General features: G+C 43.6%; 1 protein-coding gene and 1 long non-coding RNA gene across 6 annotated transcripts in view; one reads left to right on the forward strand and one right to left on the reverse strand.

Moving 5' to 3' along the window:
* celsr2 (cadherin, EGF LAG seven-pass G-type receptor 2) overlaps nt 1-16125 on the forward strand; it is a 430851-nt gene that overhangs the window by 96726 nt on the left and 318000 nt on the right. The window lies entirely within an intron of this gene.
* On the reverse strand, nt 1128-14975 carry LOC140393520 (uncharacterized). The gene is made up of 3 exons (XR_011935642.1): nt 14794-14975; nt 7818-7893; nt 1128-1328 (listed from the first exon to the last, which is right to left on the reverse strand). It is a non-coding gene; the product is annotated as an uncharacterized lncRNA (long non-coding RNA).

A 16125-nucleotide genomic window follows, 5' to 3' on the forward strand; every position in this document is an offset into this window, starting at 1 on the left:
CTTCCAAAGTGGTGAGGGGCAATGTTCAGTAAAAGGGGTTTTACTCTACTTGACACTAATACTGCCTGAAATAGGAAGAGACCCATTCCCCAGCACAAGCATCTATAATAGAGACAAGCCCACAAAAATAAAAATGAGTGTAGATATCTAAGTTTCCTGTGTGGCCTACATGTAACATGAAGCTGGAATGACGGTGCTCAAAAAGATTGCCTTTGGGTGTAGAATAAGTTAGTGGAGGGTGCCCTCATTTCACATAATAATCTCCATTCTGAGTAAAATTAACCAATCTCAAAAGGAGTGATAATGGGAAAATATGCAAGCCAGTGGTCCTTATTGGAAAGTCTGTGTGCGTGGTTGTGTGTGAACTCTGGGTGGAAACGTAATTGGACTTGACTGTGGTGCTCCACAATCAAATTGTTTGCCAACAATAACCTTTTAAATAGAGAGAGAACATCCTCTGGGCATGCACTATGGATTCCTAGTTTACAATGCAGTATTATATGGTACGGAGCCATACAATCCAGCAATCTTTTCTTTGTCTTGTGCTGAGTCAGCTGACCTAAATCAAGATAATCGCACAATTAATTATTTTGGCGCTGATAAATTAACCGCCATTCTCAGATGCACCAGACGAGGGAGGAACAGGCCCGATCGGTATGATGATCAATAACTTGATGAGTAAATGCTGTCCGCACAGAACAGGAAAGATTTTAGTTTGATCTGTGTGGGGAGTTAGATGATTTGAGCTGGTGTGATGATAGAAGTGATAATGTTACGTTAACACTCCCAAGCTCCGAGTATAATTAACTATGGTGCCTACTGCTGCTTGCTATCGAATGACCTTTGTTGGAAGTACATGTGTAGGTTTATTGTGAGGACAGGATTGACATGGCTGCCATGGCCATCACCAGCTGTTGAATAGCATCCTGACACTCACTAACCTGCATATGAAAAACAGCCACTGGGGAAATGTGGTCAAAGTTGCGGAACCACAGCATTGAGCACATTGCTGGCTGAGAAAAATGGTTCAACATGTACCTTCTTGAGAAATTAAACACTGTCGGGCGGCAGGCCAGCTCGTCAGTTTAAAATAGTGTTTTATGTGAATTATATACAAGTCTCTAATTTTCACATTAAAGACCCAGGAATTTCTTCATACCAGGTGTGATTGACGTTTTTCTTTTTAATCACGTTCTATATGGTTGCTGACCTTCATTGATCATGTTCTTGCATTGGTTCCAGCGAATCACATGGTTGTAGTTACTCCAGGAACAATAAGCAGGGTGAACTGAGGTCACCATGCAGAGTAATAGCTTTAAATCTTCTGCCTGTAAATGATAGAGGATGATTAATGACTTAATAGATTACTTTACAATGCAAGTTGCTTCTTTACAAAGGTTTGACCCAGTGTGCCTGAGACCGGTTAAAATGAATAGACAAGAGATTGTATTTTTCTGTTTAACCCTCAGCCTATTGAATAGACAGAAGCTTCAGAATATTTGCAGGGCATGTGGAGGGATAGACCTCACAAATATTCAACTTGGCAACAGGACTATGACAATCCAATTCTCTGATTAGACAATTTAGAAATCAAGTATGCAGAACCGAAGGCAAGTTTTGTTCATGGGATATTCAAGAGAGGGGTCACTGACAGGGTAAACAATTACAGGAAACAGGGATTTAGAAGCTAATTAACGATCTGTTATTAACTCAGAAATACTAACCGTGGTATTTTAATGGAATTAAGAAGTCGGGCGGGAGAACGTTATTTTGATTTGTTATTTAACATGTATTTTTACCTTGTTACTGCCACCTTCCCTTGCTTTGTTGTGCAATATCATAGAATATGGTACAATCTGGACAGGGTATTGTTCTGTGGTTGCTAGAGTTCCTGTTCATTGCAAAGTGCATTTTTACAAATCCTGAGGTTGTGAAAGGTGCTATATAAATGCAAGTTATTTTTCTTGGTATGCATTAATGTTGTCCATGATGACCATTCGAAAATCCTTCTCCATTTTGGCTTGCGGCTGAAGCCATTAGTCTGTTCTATAATACAGAAGTAAATTCCAAATCTGGCAAAGCTGTATGGAGTCATCCATGGAATGTAATTTAATGCTGGACTAATCAGATTAGGGGAGCCGGATTAGAAGAATCATGACAAATGAGGATTAGATTGCTTCAAGACACTTCACTTTAATCCATAGTTACACTGTGTGTACTCACTTGTTACAAAATCTAAGATGCCTTTGAGCTCACTCAACTCTCTTTGTGGGAAGGCTCTTTCTTTACATTTAGAACAACAAACCCTGCACTTTTAACTTTGACTTGCTTAAAGTTCTTGTGTAATACTTTGAGATTTAAAAAATATGTTTAGCCTGTTACAGTTTCCCACAGAGTCCCGATTGAATTACGGCTGAGTGTTGCTCTGAGTATCTGCTTTTATCATTGGTGTTCAAATTATTAATGACAGTGAGTGTGGGAATTCATTGTATATATTGTGCAATATCTATCAGCTTGGTTAAATTTGAGGCTTCTTTACATGGGTGGGGAAACATTGATAATTTTCAGTGCCATCTTTGACAATTGGAGCTGGTTGATATTTGATTGCCATAAATTGTGGCTTGCAAACCTGAAATCCTCAGCATTCTGCCATTAATACGATTTGTGTTGCTGAGGTGATTTGGATTGTGGGTGAAGGCCTTAGGCGCCATCAAACGGGCTTGTCACTCCCGCCTTAGTGACGTGATGAGGCTGTTAAATCCTCTCTGGAAAATTGTGATGCTCAGAATGCTTCGCGAGATTTAATGAGATCTCCCGAGACATCGCAATCTGGATCCCAACCTTACTGGACAAAATCCAGATTTTCATATTAAGGCTCATTTAAATATGGGGGAGGGTCTTCCCAGGCCATCGGAGGTCCTTGGGGGTTGAGCTCTGTCCAGGGTGGTACCCTGGAATTCTTGCAGGCACGAGGCACCTAGACTCTGCCAGCCTAGCACCTTGGCATTGCCAGGCTGCCCGGGTGGCACTACCAGGCCTGGGTGCCCTTACAAAGTGGGATGAAGGGCGACTCGAGGACTCACTTAAGAGGTACGGTAGTGCAGTGTGGGCGCCTCCGGAGGCCACAGTGGGGAGTCCGAGGGGGTTGATAGACCGGGGCGGCATTTAAAAATGGCACTCCAGGGCAGCACGGTGGCACAGTGGTTACCACAGCTGCCTCACGACCCCCAGGTCCCAGGTTCAATCCCGGCTCTGGGTCACTGTCCGTGTGGAGTTTCCACATTCTCCCCGTGTTTGCGTGGGTTTCACCCCACAACCCAAAGATGTGCAGGGTAGGTGGATTGGCCATGCTAAATTGCACCTAAATTAGAAAAAATGAATTGGGCACTCTAAATTTTTTTTAAAATGGCACTCCAATCTCTACCAGCTCTGTTGTGGGCAGGAAATGAGCTAACTTCAGCCTTGGTGAAGCATTTCTTACTGAGGCCACAAAAAAGTCCCGTTTGACAACAAGATCGTTCTTGGTATCCCAAGCTCCGAGAACGACCCCAGCTATTCACTCCCAAAATGTGGCTCTGTTTTTTGGGCGTTCAATCGCGTCCCTTATTTTCACGATGTGTTCAGCTTTTTAAAAAAGGAAATTTAGAGTACCCAATTCCTTTTTCTTCAATTAAGGGGCAATTTAGCATGACCAGTTCACGTACCAGGCACATCTTTGAGTTGTGGAGGGACACAGACACGGGAAGAATGTGTAAACTCCACACGGACAGTGACCTGGGACCGGGATCAAACCCAGTTCCTCAGTGTTGTGAGGCAATTGAGATTTTGTTTCCCCCCACAGAAATTTTATTAAACTTTCTAAGATAACTGAGAGACATTCCCTGCTGTTTTGGTCAATGTATGAGGAAGTACTACTTTAATTCAGTGACTGAAGCAACTTAAAAGAAGCTGTTGCGTAAAAAGCGACAGTTCCAAGAAAAATAAGACTACCGTTAAGTTTAAAATTATTTCTACTGTAGCCAATTTAGCTGTCTCTGTGCAAATGGCGCATGTTACAGTGTTATGCCATGCTGTGGCTATCAAAGTAAAACACTGGGGGGAAGCATTCCATTGATGTAGAAATACAGTAAAAGCCATAAAACTCTTAGGATACACATGTTATGTTGCAGGGCTTGAGGATTTGGAGGGTCCATATGAACATACAAATTAGGAGCAGGAATAGACCTCTCGAGTCTGTTCCCTCATTCAGTAAGACCATGACTGGCCTGATTGTGGCCTCAACTCCACATTCCACCTATCTTGGATAACCTGTGACTTTCTTATTCGTCAATAATCTATCCATCTCTACTTTAAAAATATCCATTGACCCTCCCCCCACTGCCCTCGGGGGAAGAGAGTTCCAAAGATTCATGACTCTCTGACAGCAAAGATGTCTTCTTATCTCCCTTAAATGGGGGACCCCTTATTTTTAAATTGCTCCAATCTCTCCCACAAGGGGAAACATCCTTTCAACATCCACCCTATCAAGTCACCTCAGGATCTTGTATGTCTCAATAAACTCACCTCTCAATCTTCTAAACTCTAATACAGGCCCAGCCTTGTACCAGGACACCCAGATTCTTCTGTACTTCAGAGTTCTGTAATCTCTCTCTATTTAAATAATATGCTACTTTTCTATTCTTGCAGACTCCTTGGGCAGGATTCTTTGTCCTGCCTGCCGGCCAATGGGGTTTCCCATTGTGGGCAACCTCGCGCTGTTGGGAAATCCCCGGATGTGGGTGTGCTGCCTGCGCAATGAAGAATCCTGCCAGTGGAGAATCCAGCCTCTTATGTCTTCTTCACAACTCACTTTCTAACTTTTCCTTGTGTCATCAGCAAATTTGGCAGTCATTCCTTCAATCCATTAATCCAAGTCATTGATCCCTGTGGCAGTCAACTCACCACTTCTTGCCAACTGAGAAGTACCCACCTATCCCTATTTTCTGGTTCCTATTAGCTAACCAATCTTCTATCCATGCTAAAATGTTAACCCCTACAGCATGAGTTCTTACTTTGCCTAGTAACCTTCGGTGCGGCACCTTGCCAAAAAACTCCAACAAAATAGGTATATGATTTTTTTTTTAGTAACTTGAGGAATCCGCGGCACAGTGGCTAGCACTGCTGCCTCATGGCATTGAGGAACCGGGTTCGTTCCCGGCTCTGGGTCACTGTCCATGTGGGCTTAGCACATTCTCCCCATGTCTGCGTGGGTCTCACCCCCGCAGCCCCCACAATAGCACAGTGACTTCACAGCTCCAGGGTCTCATGTTCGATTCCCGGCTTGGGTCACTGTCTGTGCAGAGTCTGCACGTTCTTCCCGTGTCTGCGTGGGTTTCCTCCGGGTGCTCTGGTTTCCTCTCACAGCCAAAGATGTGCAGGTTAGGTGGATTGACCATGATAAATTGCCATTAGTGTCCAAAAAGGTTAGTTTGGGTTGCGGGGATAGGGTGGAGGTGTGGGCTTAAGTGGGGTGCACTTTCCAAGGGCTGGTGCAGACTCGATGGGCCGAATGGCCTCCTTCTGCACTGTAAATTTTATGATTCTATGAACCCAAAGATGTGCAGGGTAAGTGAATTGGCCACGCTAAATTGCCCCTTAATTGACAAAAAAATCAATTGCGTACTCTAAATTAAAAAAAAAACTTGAGGAATCCAGCGGTATGGAACTAAGATTTATACGGAACTAAGAACTATACACAATATTCTGCCCACGTCAGTAACTCTCTCCCAGTCCAGTCCTTGCTGGGAGAATTAACCACACCAGGCCCTTAATGAACTCCAGCCGGGTAGCCTCCGCCCCATACCTAGGAGGCTCGTACTCCACGAATCACATGGGGAGGGCAACAATGGTTTTCCAGTGCTCCTCGTGGGGGGTTATATGAATTTCCCTTTCACCAAACCATGTTTTCTCTGCCTAGATGCATTAAGATTATCTAAATGCCTTGTTATAACCTCCCTAGTAACAGATTATAGCAATTTCCCCATGACAGATGTATAGACGATTGGCCTGTAGTTTTCTGCTTTCTGACTTTCCTTTCTTAAAGAACTGAGGCACATTTGCTATCTTCCAATCTGTTGGGACCGTTCCAGAACCTAGGGAATTTTAGAAAATTCAAATCAATGCATCTACAATCTCGGCAGCTATTGCCTTTAAGACCCTAGGATGAAATCCATCATAATTTCGGGACTTGTCAGCTTTTAGGCCTGATAATTTTCTCGATACCCTTTCCCTCGTGATTGTAATTGCTTGAAGCTCCTCCCTCACCTCCTGATTCACAATTATTTCTGGAATGGGATTTATATCCTCTACAGTGAAGACAAACACAAAATATCATCCACCATTTCCTTATTTTCCATAATTAATCTATTCTCACTCTCGAGAAGACCAACGCTCACTTTACTTACTCTATCTTTTTAAATACCTGTAGAAACTCTTACCATCTGTTTTTATATTTCTATTTGTTTTTCCCTTGCAGTCTGAATCTTTCCCTCCTTATTAATCTATTAGTCATTCTTTGTTGCTTTGCATATTCTGTCTAATCTTCTGACCTGACACTCACCTTTGCGGAATTATGCACTTTTTCTTTCAATTTGATACGATCTTTAACTTATTTAGTTAGCCACGGATGGTGAATTCTCCCCTTAGAGTCTTTCTTTGTCACTGGAATGTATCTTTTGTGAGTATTCTGAAATATCTCCTTAAATGTCTGCCACTGCATCTCTACTGACCTATCCCCTAACCTGATTTACCAGGTTACTTTAACCAGCTCTGTCTTTGTGTCCTCATAATTGCCCATATTTAATTTTAAAACACTGGTTTCAGATCCACTCTTCTCTCGCTCAAACTGAATGTGACATGCAATCATATTATGACTACTGCTACCAAGGGGCACCGTTACTCTGAGGACATTATTAATTCTATCTCATTATTACACCAGATCTATTATATTTGCTCTCTGGTTGGTGCTAAAATATACTGTGCTAAGAGACCATCCTGAAAACCTTCTAAGAACTCATCATCTACCCAACGTTTGCCAATCTGATTTTTTCTAATCGATCTGCAGATTAAAATCACCCTTTTATCGCTTTGCCTTTTTATCTCATAAATCCCCATTATTTCTCCCTGCATATAGACCCCGTCCAAATATTTTTGAGAAATTAATGAACAGAATTGAACAGATACTTCTAACCAACTTTGAAAATTGTCGTTAAATAGCTTGTAGAATAATAAGGAAATGATATAAAAGCTTGATTTCTGCACATTGGGAAAATAACATTTGAAGTGGCCCTTCCCACTCGATGTAACTTGACAGCTTGAATTGAACCAGAGTTCACTTGGAGCATTAGGTCATGGTGCCTTGCCTATCTAGTCCCAACAAGCTTATATGAGAGCTGATATGTCATGTGGGTGTTAGTCTACTCCAAAAAAATGTTGATCAGGTTTTACTTTAGGAGTACGTTTAAGGAGTACATTTTCACCAACGCATCAGAGCAGCATTCTAGAGGCGGATTCACTTGTCTGTGTATGAACAGCCTGCTTTGAATCCTACTGGAGGAATTGCTTTTGAATAAACTTTTATCTGTTGCTAAATTAGGTACTTCCATAACTTGTTTTCATCAATTTAAATTGTCCATGAGATAAGATGTATCTGCCTGGGGTTTCAAAAGGTTCATTGGAAACAAACTTTTTTCTTTCAATCCAAATACTTTAAAATACCAAACTTAAAGAATATTTGGTTGTATTACAATGAGGCGTCATAGAGTGAGAAAGATACTCACTTCAGCAAAGAGACTTCCATGTACAGTGTTGGTTCTGCTTGAAGTAGGATTGTGATGCGTTCCATTTCATTTAGTGCTGCACCAAATCAGATAAGTAATTAATTCATAAGAATACAGGGAATTATCAAGGAATGTAATTAATTTTCAGTCTATAGAGCATGAAAAACATCTTGTACATCGCCTTTGTAATCTTCTGTGCCTCTAATTGGCTTGGAAACCTACTTTAATGCATTTTACTTTGCACCCCATCTTTACACAAGAGGAGATATTACATTTAAGAAATTGATATGGGAGTTCAGCAGGAGGAGCAGTCATTGTAATGTTAAGCGTCCAATTTGTGTGCTGATGCCAGGCTTGGCATTTTGGGGTCATAATCAGGAAACGGACAAGATGAGACTGAGGGATAACAGAGATGGGTGTCACTGTTCATTTGGACTGTTTGAATTTGTTTCATAACCAACCCTATTTAATTAACCATGCTGTTGAAGCACCACGAACAACCGCAAAGGAAATGAAAATTGTTGTGTAAACAACAGCTAAATCTTTGGCACCTCAGGTTGATATATATTACCCTGTCATTAGCTCCTGCTGAAATTAGCTTTAAATCCCTGACCTCTTTAATCACTTAATCCTGTCTTGCCTGTTTGTAAAATTATTGCAAAAACAACTCTCTTCTCTATACAGTCTTTAAAAGTCCAGCATTTTATTGGTCTGCTTCTACTTTTCTTGAGTTTGTAAAAGCTAGCACTATGTTACAAAAGGGATGGAACTATTATAAGGGGGGGGGGGTTGGCAATATGTAAATGTGGTATTTCGTGATGGGAATAGCGAGGAAGGGTTAATTTTTTAAATCGCGTGTTAGTTTGGATAAATTGTTGGTGGAATTCTCCCAAGCCCCCACTAGTAGGTTTTTTGGCAGGCGAGGGGAGGAATTTGGCAGGAGGCCCAAAAATTGGTTTTACGACAGTATGAATTTCCAATGGAAACTTCTGCTGTTGCCTGCCATGGTAGATTGGGAAACCCGCTGGAGGATGGGATGAAACTCATTTGCATCCTGTTAATGGGAGGCAGATGAAAGTCCAATTACCCGCGCCCGATTCTCTATGGCACCAGCAGGAAAACACGCCGGTGCAAAATGTGGCGTGCAGATGTTGGGACTCTTTTGAACCATGTCTGGTGCTGTTTCTGGCAGTGAGGATGGAGGCTATCAGCAACTCTGGACCCAGGGGCATCACAGCAGTGAGTAGGAGGAGTGTCTACAATTGGACTTTTCAAATTCAGTGTCCAGGAGAGGGGGGTCCATCTTCCAGCCTCAAATGGCAATCCATCTTCTTTCTCAGGAGGCCCATCTGCATTTTCAGGAGGTCCACCTTCTTTCCTTAACAATGGGTCAGTGATGTTGGGTGCATTTTCAATACGGCGCTTGGATATGATGGCAGACTGGGTCGTGGAATGCAGCAGAAAACCCCTAGTTGCAGAATGGTGATAGGTGAGGGTTGGAAGATTTGCCTCTGCAGCAGGAAAACTCCACATTCCAGTTCCTGCCACAGGACTTAATCCCAGGACGAGAGAATCATGCCCTTTGTTTTTCAATTAGTTTTCCTTCCAACATCCACAGTTTACTTCTTCTGAAGGCTGAAACTCTCGTTCCAAATTCCTTTGCCCAAGTGTTAACTTTTTAATGCACTTCCCTGGGCTGTGAGTGTAATTGATGGATTGGTTATTGTCCTGTGATGAATCCGTTCCTGCCATCTTTCAAAGGGGATTACAGGATGAGGATCCTGGTCATGATTCTGGGCAAAATTACCTACCCATTACCACCCTGAAGATATTGATGGCGATAGTAGCAGCTCTATAACTACATTACTTCATGTTCTTTTTATTTAACATTTAACTCGCTAATTTATATAATTTTACTGTGTGTTGAAATTCATTTTCAGTTTCAGATGCTCAGCAGGTTGAACATATTTGACAGTTTTGAATCTAAAATCTAGTGCCTTGAACCAAGTTTGTCTGAAAGACTAAAATCATGGTACTTTCAAACATTATATGCTTGGGTAAAGAAATCAATATTTAAGTTGTCAAAATGTTTGCAAGGCTTGTACTAGGTTCCATGATTTCAAAGAAAGGAATTTTTATTAAAGTCACATGTTAATTTGGTTTTCATTAAAATTGGTCCGAGCTATCTCCATACCTTCATAAAACGTGATAACTTTTAGATTGATTATTGAAACCGAGTATTCAAAAAGTCAAATGCTTGAATCTGTGCATTAATGCATATTGCTGTTAGTAATGTGCCTTTCTCTTTGTTTGAACTGCTCAACTTGAGAAAAGAGCATATCCATGAGGGCAACACAAGGGCGAGGATGAGCCGGCTCTTTGAGGGGGTAGAAGATGTATGTGAACGTTGCGGGGGGGGGGGGGGGGGAGGGGGAGGGGGGCTGGTGGATTACTGGAAGCAGGTTTTTAGGGTAATAGCTAAAGTGGTGCACGTGAAACTGAACCGGGCCCTCGGGAGACCATATTCGGGGTGTCGGACTGGCCGGGGTTGGAAATGGGTGCGGCGGCAGATGTTGTGGCCTTCGCCTCGTTGATCGCCCGAAGGCGGATCCTGTTGGAATGGAGATCAACCTCTCCACCCTGTTCCCTGGCGTGGCGGGGGGACCCAGTGGAGTTCTTGACTCTTGAGAAGGTCAAATTTGAACTGAGGGGAAGGATGGAGGGGTTCTACAATTCATGGGCATTATTCATTGTGCACTTTTGAGAATTGGATTACGTTGAAAATTAGGGGTGGGGGGTGGGGGTTGGGAGGGTTGGGGGGAGGGGGACTGTATGTGTTAATGGTGACTATGGGTAATTCCTGATTCCTTTTTGTTATTTGTTTATGTTAACATGCGGGCTGCTGTTTGGGGGTTTGGTGGGAGGATGGGATTGTTATTATTGATATGGGGATTGACATTGCATTCGTTACTGATTATTGTTTATTGTTGGGTGCAAATTTGGGAGAAAATGTGAAAAAGGAGGAGAATAAAAATATTTTAAAAATAACTCTTCTGTTTACTATCAACTGCGGGTGGAGGATTTATGGTCGTCAATGACATTCCTAAAGATGATGCTCATAATTCAGTGGTATCAGTGACCCATGATTGTCTTCAACTGATGGCGGTGCCACCAAGGGCATTGAGCCTGAGCCACAAGCTTTACAATGTATAAATGTCTAAACATGGATGTTGCACTGGAGTAGCTTAGTGTGTGTTCCCATGGCTCACGACTCTAATGGTTTTAATTTAGAGGAATCGTTCATAGTATTATTTCTCTTTCCTCTCCTGTTGGAAGGAAAATTTTGGAAAAAGCATGAGCAGAAGACAAAGCACCCACTTTCCAAATTGGCCTTGAACAAACCGACAAGCGAATTGAGGCAAAAAGTATCAGAACTACACGGAGAGAGGGGCGGCACGGTGGCACAGTGGTTAGCATTGCTACCTCACGGCGCCGAGGTCCCAGATTCGATCCCGGCTCTGGGTCACTGACCGTGTGGACTTTGCACATTCTCCCCATGTTTGCCTGGGCTTCGCCCCCACAACCCAAAGATGTGCAGGGTAGGTGGTGTTATATTTTAAATAATGACTTATCTAAAATATATATATTACTCTTGAATCCACCAGGATGATAAAATGACCAATAGTCTTCTTGTTGAAAGATGAACTATTTAATGAGTAATAAAATAATAAACTGTGAGTCCTTTTACTTAATACTAAACTAACAATAAAGAATTTTAAAGTACAATACAGATAACTATATAACTATACACTATTATAACAAACTAGTTCTAACTTCTCTCACTCTAGCTATTCCATGTCTTGCTTGTTCACTGTTCTAATGTCATCATCAGTTGCATCATCTGATCATCTGACGCAGAAAAGGCGGGGAATCAGTTCTTATAGTATCTGACTGTGAGCCATCTAGTGTTGAAATGACTGTACTACATTTACATATATTGATCATGTATATTGATATCTGAATATCACTACAGGTGGATTGGCCACGCTAAATTGGCCCTTAATTGGAAAAAAAATGAAGTGGGTACTCTAAATTTATTTTAAAAAAGGACTACGCGGAGATAGTTTCTTATGACGTCCCACAACCAATATCAGAGTTGCCAAAGTAAAGTATAAACAAGTAACAGTCCCAGGCCAAACCGGGACAACTCTGCAGCTTGATTCCATCCTGGGCTGGCTTTTAATGTCCAGAGTTAGCTATCCCGCTAATGGGCCTCTGCCCCTCAGTGGAGGAGCTCATACTCCACGAGACCCATGCGAAGATTAATCGGGTCATTCTGATTTATGGTTCTGTTCCGTTAACCCGGTGGGAACCATACAATCAAGTTGAGACATGTGTCATGAGCTAAGTGTAAAATTCCACCCTAAATTGCAACCTGCTGTCATTTACTTCTGTAATTTGTACATTTTTGTGTTTGGAGTGTAAAACCTGGCTTTTTGGTTCTTGGTACACCACGCTGGTTACCGTTAGCTTCTGCACATTTTGCAAGTTTGCCTTTTATCAGAGAATTGATTTTAAAATTCTCATCCTCAACTTGAAACCCCTCCACATTCTCCACCCAAAACTCCCACACCAACCTCCACAGTCTTCTCCAGTTTTGTGTGTTAGCAAGCAATCCCCTGACTTCTAGCAATGGCCTGTTTCTTGATCTAAGGTCCAACATCATCATTTATTCTTTAAAAAACAGTTTTAATTAAGGGGCAATTTAGTGTGGCCAATCCACTTACTCTGCACATCTTTAGGTTGTGGGGGTGAGACCCACGCAGACATAGGGAGAATGTGCAAACTCCACATGGACAGTGACCCGGGGCAAGGATCAAACCTGGGTCCATGGCGCTGTGAGGCAGCAGTGCTTACCACTGCACCATTGTGCCACCCATCACAATTTACTCTTGCCGCACCCTCTTGAGCCTTCCACCTCAGCACCCTTGATTTGCCACCTTTATTCCTGCCTTCAAAATCTTCAAGATCCTCCACTTTGTAAGTTTTGTCTCTTTCCGACTTACATCCCTTTTGTTCTCTCCTACCGAGTGCCTATTGTGCTGTATGTATGGTACACTGCGCAGGCTACTGAGCTATGAATTGTATAGCTTGCCAGTGTTCCTGCTCCTGATGATTGTTCAGTGATTCCCCACTGGGAATTGTGCATGTGTGAACATCATGCAAATACAGGGGGCGGGATTCTCTGAAATGGAGGCGGAGTGTTTGCGCCGTCGTGAACGCCGTCGCGTTTCATGACGGCGCGAAACGGGCGTGGGCACTACCGATTCTGGGCCCCTGTGGGGGCCAGAACGGAGCTGGAACGGTTCACGCTGCTCCAGCCTCCCTTCCCGGCATCAACTGGGCGCCACGGCAACCTGCGCAAGCGCGGGGGACTTCCTCAACGCACCGGCCCCAATGCAACACGGTGTGGGGGTTCAGGGGCCGGCCACGTAATAAAATAGGGCCGGGGCTGGAGAGGCCGGCTTGCCGATCGGTGGGCCCCGATCGCAGGCCAGACCCCATCGGAGGCCCCACCGGTGAAGGAGCGCTTTTCCCCGCCGCACAGGCCACCCCCGACCCTACGTGCAGACTTCCCGTCGGCTGCGAGCAGGTGTGAACGGCGCCGGCGGGACTCTGCCGTTTCCGCGCGGCAGCTCGGCCCATCAAAGTTGGAGAATCGGCGGCCCGGCCACGGACAGCGGCCCGCGACCGCGCCGCGCCAAATGCGCCAGCGCAAATAGCGCCGATTCTCCGCTCCTCAGAGAATCGCTTGTCGGTGTCGGCCCGATGCCGCGGGAAAAAATGGCACGAACGGCGATTCTCCCATACTGCGCGGCATGGGAGAATCCCACCCAGGACGTGCCTGAACTGAGAGGAGGAATCAGTCACGAGGCCTGCTTCTTTTGTATCCAATAATTACCTTGTGCTGAAAAGTTTGTTTGTGTGGAGGCCAGCCTAATCACACTCAATTGAAATCCGGAGGCCAGCCTAATCACGCTCAATTGAAATCCTCCACCATCGTCAAATAGTCTATCACTCACTAGCTAGGCTCTATATATGTGAAATGATTAAAGGAAATTACTGCGGATGCTGGAATCTGAAACACAAACAGTAAACGTTGGATAATCTCAGCAGTCCTGACCACTCTCTGCAGAGAGAGAACGGAACACATGTTTCGAGTCTCGATGACCCTTTGTAAAAAGCTCTTGACAAAGCGTCATACAGACAGAAAACATTAGCTCCGTTCTCTCTCTGCAGACGCTGTCAGACTTGCTGAGATTGTCTAGCATTTTCTGTTTTTGTTGTGTATGAGAAATGGTTGCTTAGGGCGAGGTGCAAGAGGATAACCGATGCACGTGGAAATGCCCCTCAAGTTGAGCCAGCACCTTAAGGGGCTGGTTTAGCACAGGGCTAAAGAGCCGGCTTTTCAAGCAGACCAAGGCAGGCCAGCAGCACGGTTCAATTCCCGTACCAGCCTCCCCGAACAGGCGCCGGAGCGTGGCGACTAGGGGCTTTTCACAGTAACTTCATTTGAAGCCTCCTTGTGACAATTTCATTTCATTTCATTTTTTTCATTAAGGAAGGCAGGAAATAAAACGGGAAGAAAGAAACCGATTACACTTTGCAGTGGTGTATTATCTGACAAGTTACCGTGTTTACATGTAAACATCTCCAAGAACTGAGTTGATCTTTTATTTCCTTCCATTTTTGAAGTGTTTCCAAGAAGAAAACTCCCATAATTGTACCGTTTTGCAAATTGTCATCACATATCCATTAACTGGAACACACGCACCGGAATTCAGATCTGGCACAAAAGCTGACGCGGGTTATACCTGCAGCCTCTCCTGCTCATGTCACCCCTCAGGTCACTTACGTTATATGCTCCTGGTTATATTTCTCTGCATGGAAGCACTTTCACCTGTTTTTTTCTCACCTGCTGTTCCTGTGCACAATGTGATAGACCGTCAAACCTCCTTGTACCGCTAAATTGATCCGGTTAATTGGGAAAGTGACTTCCGAAACCCACAGAAATACTTTTTGGCATAACCATGATTGTGGCCAAAAATGAACTGTGTTCATGAAACTGCACTTGAATAGCAGGCCGACCGACGGGAGCTGGCCTTTGTTCACTCTGTTGCACACCCTCTCCGTCTCTGACATTTATTCCTTCTCCGGCTGCCAAGCATGCTGCTTTTCTATTTTTTAACTACATAAAGAAAACAAGCTACCTTTTTTTCAAGCCCTTGACTAGGCTGTATTTTATGCTGTCATTCAAATGCAAATGACGTCGCTGGGAGTCCATTTGTTCCCAGGTTTCAATCCCTCAGAAGGCTATAAAACAATACTGGCTCCACAGTGATAATTCATTTGCAACTGTGCTTTGCTCAGAGCTTATTCCTACATTTTATGAAAACCTTGTTCTACACACTGTTATGTACGGGCTTCTTGTTGCTCCTGTGTACATTGTACCTGTTTATAATTCTAAAGATTCAGTAATGCTGATTAATAAGAGCAGTAGAAAAACAGGGGACAAAAGGGCAGGAACTTGAAACAATCACTAGATTGAAAAAAATGAATGGGACGAAATTGTCAAGGTTCATCGCGAGCAATTCTGTGACGCAGGACTCGGCGATTTACGGGCTGTCCCCAGAGACGCACAACGAGACGGACATCAACTGCAGCTGGAGGATCATTGACCCGGTGAAAGGCGGTCTTTATTCTGCCTGAAACTTGCTGATCTTCCAGTGCAAAGAGTTGTCCCCGACTGAGTGTTGCAGACTGGCACATTTTAAAATCCAGGGCTACGTGCTGAGGGATGCACTAAAGCTTGGGGCAGCTGCCACAGAGGTGCAATGGGGAAAGGCCGCTGTGTAAGACCATTCAACCATAGTGCACCGAGGGGCTGAGAATTGTGTAGACTCCCTCGGGCTGTCTGCCTCACATTGAATGTATACGGTGAATATTACGCCTATCGCAATTATAATGAAGCACCTCAGAGAGCAACAAGACCTACGTAGACAACTTAAATATCATTGCACTTTCAGTAATGACTATTTTGAAATGTCTATAATGTTCCTTTGATTGCATTGAAGCACCTCAGGGTGCAACATGATTTATGGAGAAAACTTGAATATTGTTGCAATTTCTGTGATGACCATTTTAAAATGTTTTGTAAAACATTTCATGGGGACGCATGGTGGCACAGTAGTTAGCACTGCTGCCTCACAGTGTCAGGGGCCCAGGTTCAGCTCCTGCCTTGGGCTGT

This window comes from Scyliorhinus torazame, chromosome 17 (genome assembly GCF_047496885.1).
Source record: "Scyliorhinus torazame isolate Kashiwa2021f chromosome 17, sScyTor2.1, whole genome shotgun sequence".
In the NCBI taxonomy this organism is placed as follows: Eukaryota; Metazoa; Chordata; class Chondrichthyes; order Carcharhiniformes; family Scyliorhinidae; genus Scyliorhinus; species Scyliorhinus torazame.